Raw genomic sequence first — 16,959 nt, 5'->3', positions numbered from 1 at the left:
AAGATAGAGTATTCATATTTGTATCCCTGGCAACTCAGGAGGTGGGGAAGCACCAACTGGGCTATGTCCATGATTGGCGTGATGTGAACAATGACAGCCATGTGTGGCACACAACAAGTGGCAAGCAGACCAACCAGTTCTGGAGGGAGGGTACAGTTTCCCCAGGCACCTGTGGTGTTGATATTCATATTTGTATCCTCAGGGATACAAATATGAATATCCCATCTCTAACAAGGGGACACCTTTTGGAAAATGCACACAACCTGTTCGTAAAGCTTCTGATCTGATATATCTTTTCTCCCTCGGGTTTCCTACCCCGAGGAAAGGGTTTGGAAACTGGAACATAGCTTTCCAATCTGCATTCTGTGAAGTGGGCATGACAACACTAGTTTACCTGAGAGGTGAAAGGGTATGCATGTTTTTCCATTGTATGTGTTGCACCCACTCACACTTTTGCTTCACCATTTCATCATCAAAAGAGGGTAACACCATAGACCATCTTGACTCTTGCAATTGGTGTTGTCAACATCCAGGCTCTCATTTGCCATGTAAAGCTTGGAACTGTTTTTCCTGCTAGCAACATGGGCATAATATGGTGCAGTAATATCAGGCCATTTCCTGGTGTTTTGAATCATGGATATAGAAGCACAATAGCCTACTTTCATAAACCAGAGGTATTTTGAAGAACTGGACGTTACATACTAAAAGGTTTATTCTCACAGTATATTGAGGGGAAGCTACATCAAGGATAAATATAAAATAAGTTGACCCACATTTCTTTGTTACTACAATGCAACAAAATAAAGAGAATATGAAGACATTGTGGTGTTGCCAGCAAATTGCAAGATTATTTTTTTTTTCTGGAAGCAATAAAAGCAATATTTGCTTATAGTATCTGCGGTGTGGACGGTCTTATCTTTCAGTGTCATGTTCCTGAGAAGCATTCTTGGCTCATCTAGTAAATACCCTGAAAATGTGGTGGCATTTCTGACAGATGTTTCTCAGTCTTCGGTATGTTTATGGTGGTCTAGAAAGGAAAGACATGTAATATCACAACATAAGCATTAAATTGTGACATGAGCACAGTGCATCAGAATGTGCTGAGTGGGAGTATTTAAGTTATGTATTTGTCACAGCACTGTTACAGAGTTCTATGTGCAAGTATATATGTTGGATGCACAGTGACTGAAAAAGCAGAAATAACAGTAGCAAACACCAGCACAATGAGCTCTTTAACTTTGATATTGCTTTTGAAAAATGAATTCTGTTTGCCATATCTTCAGGTTGCAGAGGCAAACGCATTATGTTTAATCATATGGCAAAAAGGATGCCATTTAAATACAAAGCTAAGGTCTGCTAGAAGGAGACTGTGAACAGCAAAAGGCAGAAAAATTGAATGCTGACTTTGGGCTCTGGCTATTAAAGCCACCTTTTGGGAGTAAACATATCCAGGATGCATTTAAAGTCATAAATGAAACCAGGTAAAGCGTATCTTTACATTCCCCTCTTCTACAGAATGTGATTACGTGGACGCTAGCTACATTAAGTAGAAATGAGCTTTTATTCAGCAGTTTTCATTGGGGATGATAACTCTACCCACATTGCACTCCTCCAGCATTTGTGAATGTGTAAGATGTGCCATGGGAACCATCCTTCCTCTCCAAAATCAGATCCTCATTTAGGCCATGCAGTGAAAAGGATGGATAGTGGCTCAGAATTAGGGGGGAAATGTAATTCATCATACAACACAGCGTGCCACCATCCAGTTGTTACAACCTCTGTTATCCATAACCACAGGGCATGCTGGTTAAGACTACTGGGAATTTAACAACATCTGAAGGATCAGTCTTCTCCATCCCTGTCACACTTAATTTACCACTAGAATACTATGCACACCTACTATCTCCCTCCATGACATTTTCTTGGCTGCAGACAGCAGCCCTTGTGACACCATTACATGAAAAATTTCCCTGGCCATTTGATAGAAAACTAGAGAAAGAAAAACTAAAAAAAGAGAAAGAAACCAAACCCAGAATTTTATTAATACAAATAATTCATGTTGTAGAGATTCTGTTTCAGGAATCGATGAAAGAACACAGAAATGAAAAGAAAGCCTTTTTTGTGTGTTTGTTTGTTTTAACACAAAAGGTCCCATCCTTACAAGTAATGTCACTGAACCAGACAAGGCTGGGGCTAGCATGTCATGTGAAGGGCACAAGGCACAGTGGCCTATCTCTGTATCTCCTTATTCAAGCATGTTTTCAGTTGGAAGCACTACGTACAACCCTAATGGCCAATCCATGACTGATTTCCAGTTGTACAAGTGGTTTTTTTAAAATACCCCCGCAATTGACAGATAACTTTGTTATTGTCGCTTCATGGGGGCAACTTCATTCTTCATGAGTCGTCAACTTCTGATGACTCACGAAGCAGGATGACTCACCAAAATGGTGAGTCAACCCCGTCTCTAATATAGACCCAATGGACAGAGTCTATTGAATCCACAGAAGTGGATTCTCAGAGAATACAAAGTGTATTTCCAGAAGCAGATCCACAGATCCACAAACAGCTTTCCTCCAATGGATCTACTTCTGAGAATACACTTTTCCTTGTCATGAAATGGTACTCAAATGTTCTGGCACATAAATCACCAACATGGCATAAAACTTTTCCCCGCCTATTTTCCCTAATGGCCATTCTGATGGCTAGGAAGGGTGTGGTTTCAAATGATAGGCTAGGGCCCTCTCAACAAATAACCAGCACAGCTTTTACACAGCCTGCCTACAGCAATGCAGAGGACTCACGGGCTCAGGTTGCTTTTATGACAGGTCAGGATGGGGACCCCAGATTGTATGGAGTGGCATCCAATTAAGCCAGAGTGGGCAAATCAGAACCACAGAATCACAGAGTTGGATGGAACCCCTGTGGCCATCTCCTTCAACCTTCTGCCAGTGCAGTGCAGGGAGTTCACAACTAAGCATCTCTAACAGACCATCATCCAACCACATTCCAGAGTTGGTAATTCCACTGCCAAACAACTCTATCACAATATCTTAAATAAAATTTAACTGCTTGTCATTTGAACTGGCTTGCATCCTATCCTCTGGAGCAGCAGAAAACAAGCTTCCAAGAAGTCAAATCCATAATTGATCTTGGGCAACTAGTCAGGAGCCATATGTTTGACGGGGGCAGGGCTGAAGCAACAAGAGAGTGGGCCTGAACATGAGACCCATCTCCCCAAAAAGTAATCAGTAAAAAAGGAGAAGTAAACAAAAGAGAAATTTGTTCATCATCTTCATCTTCATGTCAATTTCTTACTCAGAGAAAAACAACAGCAGTAGATTTATTTTCTGCTGTATGTTATTTGTGCAGTATTATCATGATGATGATGATGATGATGATGATTAGCTGAACTTCTCCCAACAAGGGACCCAAAGAGTCTCACAACATTAAAATTCACACAATTAAAACACAATAAATTAAATATTAAAAGACAAATTAAACAATATATGGAGTAACATAAACTTAAAAAATTAAAACATGAAAACATGAAAAAGATTAATGTAATATGCATATATTGTATGTACAGTGGTGCCTCGTATAACGAGTGCCTCGTATAACGAGGAATCCACATAACGATGGCTTTTTTGCGATCGCTTTTGTGATCGCATACTGATGTTGCCTATGGGGAAAAATTGCTTTGCGATGTTTTCCCCATAGACACCATTTGCCGGCTGAAAACGCGGCGTTCACTCGGGAGGAGGCGGGGGAAACTTCCCACCTCCTCCTGCCCGATCGCCGGCCTGTCAGCCGGCTGAAAACGCGGGCGTTCGCTCGGGAGGAGGCGGGGGAATCTTCCCACCTCCTCCTGCCCGATCGCCGGCCTCTTAGCCGGCTGAAGTCCGGCTATGCTTCCGACTCTCCCCCCACGGCTTGGATCCGAGCCGCGGGGGGAGGGTGGTGGGATCCGGATGCCTTTCAGGCATCCCGGGCTTGGATTCCATCTGCCGCCGGTTACCCATGGTTTGGGTAACCGGCAGGGGGTGGGATCCAAGCCCGGGATGCCTGAAAGGCATCTGGACCCCCCACTCTCCCCCGCGGCTTGGATCCGAGCCGTGGTGGCTACCCCAGCCATGGCCGTACTCTAGGGAGTCCAGCCATGGCTGAGGTAGCCGCTGCGGGTCAGATCCAAGCCGCGGGGGGAGGGAGAAAACCAGATAATCTGTTCCTATTAGAACGGATTATCCGGTTTTCAATGCATCTCTATGGGAAAACTCGTTTCACCATAGCGATTTTTTTTATAACGAATTAACCTCGCTATGCGAGGCACCACTGTATATGTATGCAATATGCAACTCAATAGTAATTCCCCTAAGGACAAGGCTTGATGGGATGTTTGGACTGCTGGATAGCTCAGTGGTGTATATTATCTGGCTGTGGAGCGAGAGGCTTGGAGTTCAATTCCCCACTGTGTTTCCTTTACAGGACCTAGACTTGATGACCTATAGGGTCCCTTCCAGTTCTAAGATTTTACTGATTATTGTTAGTAGGAGTTTTTGCTTTGGAGCCTAACTACACTTGGTGGAAGATAGGAAACTGTTTCTCTCAAGTGATTCTCCTAGCTCACAACTGGTGTGGGCTCTTAGTCATGGAAAGCCTTCATCAATCTTGTTCACAACAGTAGGCAGTTAGTTGCAAAAAGAGAGATGACAATGACATGAGAGCTTCTCTGCACATGTGCCCTCTGATTTGGGGACTGAACAGCTCATATGTAGCGTTTGCAGAATTCCAACAAATTCCATGTTGTTGCAGGTGGTTGAGAATTGGGCCCTAGGCTCATTGCTGTTCTGTAATTGTAGGAGCTTGTGATGAAGCTTTATTGGATCCCAACAGCTGCAACATCAAATGATGTAGAAAACCCATTTAATTCCATCTAGTGATTCCAAGGTTCTTGGAACTGATCCTGGAAATTGCTTATTAAACTCTATCGAGAGTTCTGTGGCTCCTTACAGATCAGCACATTTCATATGGCATAAGCATTTGTGAACTCCAGCCCATTTCATCAGATGCATGGCACATTGCCTATAATATTCCTCAGACAATGTGGACTGCAGCCCACAAAAATCTTCTCTGCCCTAAAATTTGTTAGTCTATCAAGTGCCAGGGAAGTCCCTGTTCCTTTCCTTGCTGGCACAGCTACCCCTGAAAACCTGTTGAATTCTAGCTTTCCTGGGTGTACTCTGCTGGTGAATCAGGTTTGTGCACCCTAAAATATGATCCAAAATATGTGCCACAGTCACTCCAGATGTTCTCTAAAACAGAGAACCAAGACGTCTTTTGGCCCCTTGCAAGTAGCCACTGTAGTTCTCACATCTGCAGCAGTGCCAACAATGCTGCCCAATTCTAGTGACCAAGGATGGGAGGGGGTATCCTTCATAATGAAGTCTGAGATGGAGGGGGCAGGGTCTGAATTAAGACTGATGCAAACAGGTATCCATATATTTTGCTCCACCACTGAGGCAACCTCCAGCAGCAACAGCCACGCCAATCAAAATACTGTATGGTCATGGGAGGAAGATATCCTGAGCTGGTGACAAGGATCATTAACCAGGCATTCAAAATATCTCAGAAAGCCACATGTGGCTTGTGGGTTAGGAGGTACCAGAGCTTAGCGATGTCCACACTTTGAAAAGGCTGGTCACTAGGGAGAGGATTTCTATGACATTTCACATTTTCTCTGCAACTTACGTTTGAGGCTATAAGCAAGTTCAAACATGTTTATAAGTATTCTGGCCTTTATCACCAAATTACTCATAAACATGTTCAAACACAACCATAAGCTCAAACATAGATTGCAGAAAAAAATATGACACGTCATAGAAATCCTCCCCCTGGTGATCACATCCTCCCCGTTTTCTCCCCCTCCACTATACCTTAACCCCGTAATCATATTTTTGGAAAGTGGTAAGGGTTTGCAAGGGCAGGAAAGGTGGGAGAGGTCCTATGGCATCAAAATCACTCTTCTTGCATTATCTTGGGTTATATCTACACATATATCAGCTCTCAGATTTTTTTTTATCAATGTATCACTTATACCTGTATTGACTGTGACAGCATTTTTAAGAGGTGTGTTGGGGGGTGTTGTTTTTAGATCATGGATAGCCATATCAGGCATAACCCCTTCCTGTCATCCATGGCTTCTGAAAGCATTTGTCTTAAAAGTAAACAACATTGTAAAAGTATTATATTTGTTGATTAATTGTGGCAGCTTTCTAGTCAAAAGATGTTAAACCAATTAGTTAAGGTCATTAATCAACTTATTACAGCTCTGTTTCTTAATACATTCAGTCAGGCACAGTATAAACATTACCTCTTTTGCCTTGCTAATACCCTGGCACACATCAACATTCTATATTGTCCTCAGTCATCTATATTTTCTCCCTAGTACACGTTCTTAAGTTTTCCTAGCACTACGTGTACAGGCTAATATCCAGGCAGAAGTGGTCCTTGGATGGTAAATTATATTAATCAGATCTCCAAAGGACTTTACATTAGTCTACAAAGGTTTTCTTGAAACATTTTGCATTGTTTACCCCTGATGTTCCCTGCACCTCTTATATAATAGCTTCCATATTTTATTTATGTCTTAGTTGCCTAGATAAATTATCCCCATGTTCCATGGAAACCGCTAACTTAATAATGACTCAGAGCTTTCATTTTGACACTACTAAGTCTGGACAACAGCTTAATTTAGTGAACCTGCTGTCTCTTGCTTGCTTGCTTGCTTGCTTGCTCGCTCTGTGTGTGTGTGTGTGTGTGTGTGTGTGTGTGTGTGTGTGTGTGTGTGTGTGTGTGTGTGTGTGTGTGTGTGTGTGTGTGTGTGTGTGCACGTGCGTGCGCACACACACACGCATGTGTGAAACTTTGGCTAGGGGAATCATGTCTTCCATCTCAGGTGTCAAACCTTAGGCAGTATGGTTTGAATCCAAAATCACATTATTGAGTAATAAAATAATAATGACTCTTTGTCAGCTTGCCAACTCTGATAAAAAGCAGAACTTACTATACTTTGGTAACTGTTGTAACTGAATATGGGGCTAACTAACTCAAGATAACATTGTTAAAAGGATTACTGGCTTATCAGGGTCTTGAATTACGCAGAGAGAACAGTGGCGGAAGTGTCCTATGTTGCTGCCACGTGGGGGTGCTATCACCTCAATAATCCACTCGCTTAGAAACTCAGCATTGAATTTAAACCTAGCCTTGCATTTCAGAAAAGAGATTTGGAGGAGGTTCTGCCCAGGCTTGACTTCCATGGTGTAAAGCACATTTATCCTTCTTCTGTCAAATTGTTTTGACAAAGTGTTCTGAGCTGTTGTTTTAAATTGTTCTGTGTTGTTTTAATGGTTGTCCCCTACTGAAATCCCTAGATATAGGGTGACATAAATCTTTAAAAATAAAATCTAAAGTTATGACTGACTGTCTGTCTCTTCTAAAACATGTCTGAAACAATAAGAAACAGAAACATGAAACATGGATATGACTGATCTCCCTACTTGAAATATATATATATATAACCTGTATCTGAACTGCTGGCTAACTAGCCGAGTGATTTAGTGTCTGCCTATGAAGCTGGAGGCTGAGAGTTCAGTTCCCTACTGTGCCTCCCAGAAAAGCCAGCCTGTGTGGCCTTGGGCAAACTCCACAGTCCCAGGATGCCCCCCCCCAGAAGAAAGCACCTCTGGGTATTCTACACCCAGTAAATCACTTCTGGGTACCCTTATACCCAGAAAATATTGGAAAGGATCACCATAAGTCATGATTGACTTGACAGTGTGTAATTATTGTATCCTGACTAGCTATGCTGGTCGAACGATTCTGGGAGATGTAATCCTTTTATGCTAGGAGTTAGAAACAACGCATATATTGCTTAGATATTGCTAATTTCCCAAATAAAGTAAATAAGTTTGATCTCAAATAAAGTAAATTAGTTATAGCTCATGCTGGCTGAAGTTCTTTTGGGAGTTGTAGACCAAATATGTTACATGGCAGTAGTTTCTAGGAGCTATAATCCTTTTACCAAAACGGTAGGCACAAGAAGCTTGAAATATTGCACCGGTACAATATTTGTACCATTACTTCAGATGGTTTGCCATCTGAAGTAAATGAATGGCTTATATCTTGACTGGCCACACTGCCTGGAGGATTCTGAGAGCTGTGGTTCAAAGAAGCTACGACATTTCCATCTCATGGGTAGTAGGTTAAGTGCTAAACAGACTTCTAGGACATAGAACTGAGAATCGGGGATGAGGTGCAAATGGGTTCCCTCCCAATCCTATAACAGTACTTTGAGTCCCCAGGTGTTCTTGAACTACAACTCCCAGAAACCCTGGCCAGCAGAACTAGTGGGGATGCCTTCTGATAGTTTTAGTCCAAGATTATCTAGGGACTCAAGGTTGAGAACCACTACCCTAGCACATACTGAAAATCAGGGTGCAAAGAAGCAGGGATCAATGTGAATGAAACAAGAGCAGACATTAAGGACACTTGTGGATTTTTAATCCAGGAAAAGCCACGCATATTTGCTAGTATTTTAACCAATAAAATAAAGTAAGATTCTGGTCTGTAGTGAGAAGAGCTGCTCAGAGCATTTGTGGGATCTGTTATAATAAGAGGTACATTACGTCCCTTGGATGTAGCCTATATCACTTTTGCAATAACATTGCTCCTATAGTGTCTGAACTTGATTGCAAGGTTACAGCAGATTTTATGGAGGCATCTAGAGCTCCTAGTCAGATACTGCAGGATCAGTTCCAGTTATCACCTTAAGGATGTAGAGGTGATTGGTAAGGATTGGCAGACTACCTATATACTTAATCCATGCCCATCTTGCTTAATTACATCTGGCGGGAAAGGACTGGGTGAATATGGAAAATAATTAATGCTTCCTTCTGAGAGAGAGGGGTCACAACTACCATAAAGGAAGAGATTGTGTTGTTGCTTTCTCTTTTTAACCCTCTATAATCCAGAAGAATGTAATAGATATCACATTTTCACAAATATTTTATTTAAGAAAAGATATTCAAGCAGTTGGTGGGAATCCAAGTATATGCAGTTGTAGATGAAATACAGTATCTGGACATATTTTGAGTCATTATTGTTTCAATCAGCACAAAAAGAAGGGATTTCCCAACCTAATAAACTCTTTCAATGTATTTCATCTTACAGGCATCATTGTTTAAAAGTGCTTCTGTGTGTCTGTTCCACCACAGCAATGGTACTGTAAAACCTAAACATCTAAAAGCTGGCATGAAAATTGAAGGAGCTCTGGATTTGTGCATCCTGTGGTTCTTTTGATTTTAAAATTGATAGATTAATTTCAATTCATTAAAGTATCTATAGGCTGCAATACAATATTTATTTACTAGGTGGCAGCTATCCTTAACTATATACATGAAGCCTGGCATATACTTTTCTCCACAAGGCTCCTAAGCAGCTTCATGTGATGTTTCCTTCTGCAGTGCTCCGAAATTATTTAAAAAGTTAAGAGAGGGAAAAGGAGATTCCTATTGCCTAGTCAAGGGACAGAGGAAGAATGGGTAGAAAGAGAAGCTGAACAAGCACTGGGATCAGAAGGAGAGAAAGAAGAGCTGAGGTGGAAAAACAGAAAGAGCCGCAAGAAAAAGCAGCGGGCCAGACTGGGAAATCAGGGGTTTCTAACCCTTGTGAACTGGAATGTGGTGGTGGGTTAAACTGCAGAAGCCTCTGTGCGGCAAAGTCAGAAGACAAGCAATCATAAGATCAAATCCATGCGACAGAGTGAGCTCCCACGGCTTGTCCCAGTTCCTGCCAACCTAGCAGTTCGAAAGCATGTAAATGCGAGTAGATAAATAGGTACCACCTCAGTGGGAAGGTAAAAGCGTTCCGTGTCTAGTCGCCCTGGCCACGTGACCATAGAAACTGTCTACAGACAAACGCTGGCTCTACGGCTTGGAGATGGGGATGAGCACCATGCCCTAGAGTCGGACACGACTGGACTAAATGTCAAGGGAAACCTAACCCTTGTGAAACTGAATACTCCTGCTAGTCATTTAAACTAAGTCATCAAGTATGCAATAATCAGCAAGTTATTAATATATAGGTGCTTCAGCTCCACTTCAAGAGGGCAAAACTGTTGCTGCTACTGTCAGTTTCACACCTTCTCTAAACTGTATGCCTTATTTTATTTGGTTTATTTTTAAGGTAGTATCCAAAATTGGATGGGAAACACAAGTGAGCTCTTTTTAACTGATTTCTTTTCAGATTCTACAGAACCCATTAACACAGCGGCCCCCAATCTTTTTAACTCTATGGACCGGTTGGGGAAGGCAGGGCACCCACCCATACACTCATGCACATGCGTGAAGGAGCAGGGGCTAGCTCGCACTGGTGTGTGCACACTTGCATGCATGCGCAAAGGGCAGAGGCACTTGGGGAATACTCATGCACGCTCACGAAGGGGTGGGGGCACTCACACGTGCGCGCACACTCACGCATATATGCAAAGGGGCTGTGCGGGGGTGGGAGTGCATGCAGGGGGTGGGAGATCTGTCTCCACTGCCCAGTCTGGCCCAGGCCATGGACCGGTACTGGGTCGCGGACCAGGGCTTGGGGACCCCTGCATTAACATTATGTTGAAAACACAATGCCGGGAATGCATACCAAATATTCTTTTGAACAACTATATAATACTCTATATATTATAGTACTAAATTGAGCTGTATTTGACAACTCAAGGGCTGGTTTAATAAACTCTATTGCACTTCTGGATGATAAAAGTTGGAAGATGCTCCTTCTTTCAAACTAAGGATCAAAATGTATGGAACATGGAAGATCCTCAATGGGATCTCCATCCCACTCTCCTTCCTGCTTTCCAGATGACCTCTTGCCAAGAAGTACCTTTTGCCAACTTCGATGACTTTACCAGCTATAGGTCTTTCTGACCAGCAAGAGTCTAAGTCATAAAAATTCATGTTTTCCTATCTTCCTGATTGGCTTACTGCTGCAGGTTGTATTGTGAACTTACCTTGAAGATTCAGCTTTATTTATTCAGAATGGGAGTTCTGCATTCAAAGGTGGTAGGCACATATGAATATCCTCAAAGCTTTTAAGTCTAAAGAAATGGGTCCTGTTTCCAATAAGACAAAACACTCAATGTTTAATGTAGTGTCCCCCAATTTGGACCAGTCTCAACTGTATGGATTACAGATCTCAACATCTCTTGGAAGCCCAGGTTGATGTGTGAGATGGCTAGCAGAATTTTGATTGGTTGGGCCACATTCATGCATATTTGACACATGTTAAAACAACCTCATTGGTTGCCTGTACATATTAAAGTCCTAAATGAATTGGGTTATAACATTTCTCATATCAACAAGACATGCTTTAAGTAGCCCCTTTTTAAAAAAAACCAGAAGTACGTACATTATATAACAACAAAGTAAAAACCTTTCTTAGCAGTGCTGTCCTGGCTACTAGATGTTGCTCCCAAAGAGACTTCAAAGGCATGTCATTCTGGCAAGGTCTGGACCTTGTAGGTATGTATAATTTCGATCAACTAGCTTTACTACATTGTCCTTTTGCACATGTTTCCAAAAGTAGTTCTCTGCCTGAAATTCTGATACTCAGCTCTCTATGTGGAATCATGACCATGCCATTATCAACCACAGATTGTTATTCATTTAAGACTTCCTTTGGTGATTTTGGAATACACATGACTTGGCCATATTGCGTACAAGTCACATGCAGCCCAACATTTCTGCTGGTGATGATGTTACCACTGTTCCACATACAGAGCTGCACAACAAGATTTCAGCCCCTGTATTTTATTCCCCATTCCCTTACATTTTAAAATAAATATTTCTCCCTATAGGTTGTGTATGTTTGCCTTCTTTAGTAAAGTTTCTGGTTCTGAATCCAGCGCTCTGACTTTTCAACTCCATTTCTATTGTTTGATGTTTCATTAAATACTCGGAAGCAGGGACAGCAGCCTAGTCTTTGCTGTCCCATATCCTTGGGATGCCCTGTAAGATCTGAGGGCCATCAAATCCAAACGGAGGGAGTGATGGCAATATACCATTCAGGATTGGTTTGGAATTCTGGGTCTCTCTCGCTTAATCCTAAGGTTTCATCCTTGAAAAGGGCAATGTAAGTTAGCTCTTCCCTTTTGCCCTGCTCAGATTTCCTGATGCAAGCCCCCACCCAAACTGCAGTTATAGATGGACAGATAACATGCAAACATTAAGAACTCCAAACATTAAGTCCAGTACCCTCCTCACTAAATGGTAAGGAAAATTGTCCCTCTGCCCTATTGTGACAGGCTACCTGTTGTGTTCCAGTCTTATGCTGGTGCCAAGATCCATCACACAACAGGGAGCCTCCTGAAGTTGGGGGAATGGGGGGATGTCCACACAGTTGCTCTTCTACTGCATTTTTAGCTAACAAGTTCCTAGCTTAAGAGTCTAGACCGAGAGTCTAACCAATAAGCAAAAATAATTGCCCTGGATAATATCTATGGAAGGACAGCAATCCAACTTTTGTGAAGTAAACAATTAGAGCTGTGAATCTTGGCCCTCGTGAGCCTGAGCTGGAGGTAGGAGGTTTCTTGATGGAGCCAAAGCTTTGGAAAGACAGATTTTGACTGACCCTGTAGATCAACATCTGACAGCTTTGCAAAAATGACATGACTGAGCTTGTGGGAAATGTGTTTCATAAGAACTTTCATTCATTTGCTACGGAAGACAGGACAATTCCACTTGCAAGTCTGCGCCGAGCAGTTGGTGTGATAGCAACCATACACCCCCACATTAACAACAATGCTAATGCTAACAGCAACAGTGATCAGAACCAGGAACAACAAGCATGGCTAAGAATCAGTATTGAATAATTCAAAGAAATTAATTGATGGCAAGTGCACAGCACAGCAGAGGGATGTGGGTGTGCATAGCTCCATGCATTCAAGCATGGCACTGGGATGTGTACATTTAACAGTCTGTCCCCAGCCATCCCATGAGTTGGCAGGGATTCCGCAGAAGCAGTGAAACTGCAGAAGTGGTGAAACTTTTGTGTTTCAGTATTCAGACACCAGCATGGCTTGAACTCCATGTGCTTCCAGAAGACAGTGGCAAGAGGCCACCCAGTATAGTCCTCCCTTCCCCAAACTTGCATCCTTTGGATGTGTTCAATTGCAACTTCCATCATCCTTAGACAATATGGCCCACAGTCATGTGAGCTTGAGGTTAGATGAAAGTTGTGATTCCACAGATGGTGTGGAGTGACAGATTTTACTTTCTTGGGCTCCATGATCTATGCAGATGGAGACAGCAGCCATGAAATTAAAAGATGCCTGCTTCTTGGGAGGAAAGTGATGACAAACCTTGACAGCATCCTAAAAAGCAGAGACATCACCTTGCCAACAAAAGTCCGAATAGTCAAAGCTATGGTTTTTCCTGTAGTGATGTATGGAAGTGAGAGCTGGACCATAAAGAAAGCAGACCGCCGAAGAATTGATGCTTTTGAATTGTGGTGTTGGAGGAGATTCTTGAGAGTCCCCTGGACTGCAAGGAGAACAAACCTATCAATTCTAAAGGAAATCAACCCTGAGTGCTCACTGGAAGGACAGATCCTGAAGCTGAGGCTCCAGTACTTTGGCCATCTCATGAGAAGAGAAGACTCCTTGGAAAAGACCCTGATGTTAGGAAAGTGTGAGGGCAAGAGGAGAAGGGGACGACAGAGGATGAGATGGTTGGACAATGTCATCGAAGCTACCAGAATGAATTTGACACAACTCCGGGAGGCAATGGAAGATAGGAGGGCCTGGCGTGCTCTGGTCCACGGGGTCACGAAGAGTCGGACACGACTAAATGACTAGACAACAACAACGTGATTCCACACACTAGGAGAATGTGAAGATGGGGAAGCCTGGTGTAACATGTATGTGCCTGGATGGTTATGAAGAAGACAATAGTGGTAGGAGAAGTACTACCTGTACCAGTAGTGGCAGCATAATTATTTACAAGTTTTGTAAATTGTATTTTAATTTAAATTTTGTATACTTCTCTGAAATGTTGCTAATAATTAAATGGCATACTGTTAACTGCAGAAGAAAGAGATCTGTCTGCAGTGTCAACAAACCAAAGAACAGGCAAGATTTTTTTTAAAAAGGTAAGGAAAGACAAATTGAAAAAGAACAGACATGTTCCAATTAAGGTGTCTGAATTAATTTAAAAAGACAAGTGAAAATGAATGTGCCTTGAAGGTTCTTCTTTAAGATGAGGGGAGGATTGAACTCCCATATAACTGGGGGCAATGCATTACAAAGAACACAGACTGGAGCCTGGAACCTTACTTTTCAAAAGTAATTTGTTATTTGTTACTCATTAGTTTTAAAGAAGCCCAACCCTCTGAGTCATGACATGGCTTTTTGTTGTTATTGCTAGCATATTGCAGTACAATTAGTTTTTTATTTAATTCTTCATTCAAAAATAGAATGATGGTCAAGAATCCTCCAAAATGGCCCACCAAAAGTGATGTTTTGGGAGTAATAAGTACATTTTATGCCTTGTGCTACAGACATTTCTAATGATATTACCAGGAGTCATTATGTTACACTATGAATGTGATAACTGGTAGTGTCATTAACTAAAAAGTAAATGTTACAGATAATGTCATTATTTGTAATGTGTTCCTTCCAAGTTGTGACACAGATGGTCAGCTAATTTATGTGCTGGATAATTTAAGATAGTCCCAGTGACATTTGTCAGACATTCAGGTCTTAAATATTCAAAGGCCCCTGGTAGACCAGTTAGTGGCTGGGGGGCGGGGGGAGTGTTCTTGGCATTTTCTCCTCATTTGTTTAACTTTTGAATACTTGACAGTGTGTTGCATTTTGTAGACTATATAATATCTTGGATGCTTGAGTTGCATGTATGATTTATCCCTGTCCTATAAAACAATACATTTGTATGCACAGATCTGATGAAAGCCACTCACTTGTACTCTGTTTGCTGAATGTGATGTAAATATTCCTGAAACAAAGAGATAAACATGAATAAAATACTGGTGCTTCATTCAACTTAGACTCAATGGTTGGTGGGGATGAGGGAATGCAGGTAAGCCTTGACCATCTCCCTGCCCTACCTCCTACCTGGATATTCTGTGCACCTTTGAGTGTTCTGAGCAAAGGTGTGCACAAGCACCTTTACGTGCCATCAACTGCATGTGCATACAGCCTTTCTCTAATCGGCACTCCTGATAAGGAAGGGTTGCAGAAAGAGATGTGGACGAAGTGGGAGTGGTCTGCAAGTGATTTTTTAAAAGTATAAAGACTCTCAGAAATGTGATATAAGCACTGGTTGCCCTTCAGTCTCTTTGGCTTCTAGTTTCCTGCTTCTTCTAGTTCTGTTGGTAGCATTTTCAATTTCTTCTAGGCCTTCATTAGGCTCTGGTCACCCATGATACTTACCGGATCCTTGTATTTTATCCTGATTACAAAGCCCTTAGAAGTAAACCATTCAGGCTTAATATTTTGCCTGTGGGGCAGTAGTTGGTCCTACAAAGCTGGATTCAAGGTTTAGATTTTTCCCTGCCACCAACGGGTTGTATGCAGCAGCTCCTGTATTAGAACTCACCATTAAATAAGCAGGGTAGACTGAAATGTTGAAATATCTAGACTACTTAGTAACACAACAGTAATGCTTATACGTATCAATCATCAGATTCTTACATGCTCTTTATGACTACAAAGAGATGAAAGTGGAAATTTTCTCAAATGCCGGCAACACCTACATTTAATTCAAATGTAGCATTTATTATTTCCAAGTCTATATCTAAGAGAGCAAGGGGGTGGCAGGATGTTTCCTTGCTACCTTCTACTGCTAAAGTGAGAAACATTCCACCATCTGCAGTATTTAAGGATGCACATAATACTTCCTGTCTTCATACTTCTCTGCATTCCTTTCATTTTTTGCTGCTAACCTGGACCTAGAATACTTTCAAATCACTGTGAGGAGAAAAATAATAAATGTAATTCATACCACACATTTTTCCTTCTCATTAATCAGCTAGCATTGCAATCCTATTTGACTTTTATCTTTCACTTGCAATGGGATAGCTATGCACTCTTTTTGAGACACAGGCTGCCACCCAACCTTAGCTTTCACAGCTCAGCTGCCTGGCATTTTATTTAAGTACCGGCAGAAATGCTTATTATTTGAAGCACCGTGGCACCTTCCTACTGTGAAGCCCTTCTGCTCACATAATCTATTGTAATAGTACTTTTACGAGCTGGGTGGCTTACTCAGTAAGTTACATATCTAGAGCCAGAGGTTGGGAGTATAGTGACCCAAAATGCCTGCAGGGAAGAACCAGCCTGTGTGGCCTTGGGCAAGCTGTCCAGTCCCTGAGAGGCCCCATAAGGAAGGAATGGTAAACCACTTCTGAGAACTCTATACATAGCATACCCTGGAAAGGGTCACCAGAAATCAGAATTGACTTGACATCACATCATCATCATCATCATCATCATCATCATCATCATCATCATCATTATTATTATTATTATTATTATTATTATTATTATTATTATTATTATTATTATTATTATTATTATTATAAAAACATTGACTGGTATTATATAACAGCTATATGTTTCAGCCAAAAACCTGAGTATCCATTAAATGTCAACGCAGTATGTATGCTATTCCTAATATTGCCGGGGTTTTTTTGCAGCTCTTATGGTGGTGTGATTTCTGAGATCTACAACTGCTTATAGTATTGTGTGAAATTTCTTGATATTGTTCCCAGTGCCCCAGTGACTACGGGGACCACTGAAGTGTGTTTCCTCTGGAGGTGAAATGTTTCGATTGCCAGGTGTCTGTATTTTGTTAGTTTTCCCAATACTTTATTTTCAACTCTGACATA

Source organism: Pogona vitticeps, chromosome 1 (genome assembly GCF_051106095.1).
Source record: "Pogona vitticeps strain Pit_001003342236 chromosome 1, PviZW2.1, whole genome shotgun sequence".
Classification (NCBI taxonomy): Eukaryota; Metazoa; Chordata; class Lepidosauria; order Squamata; family Agamidae; genus Pogona; species Pogona vitticeps.
Note: the sequence above shows the minus strand (reverse complement) of the source record.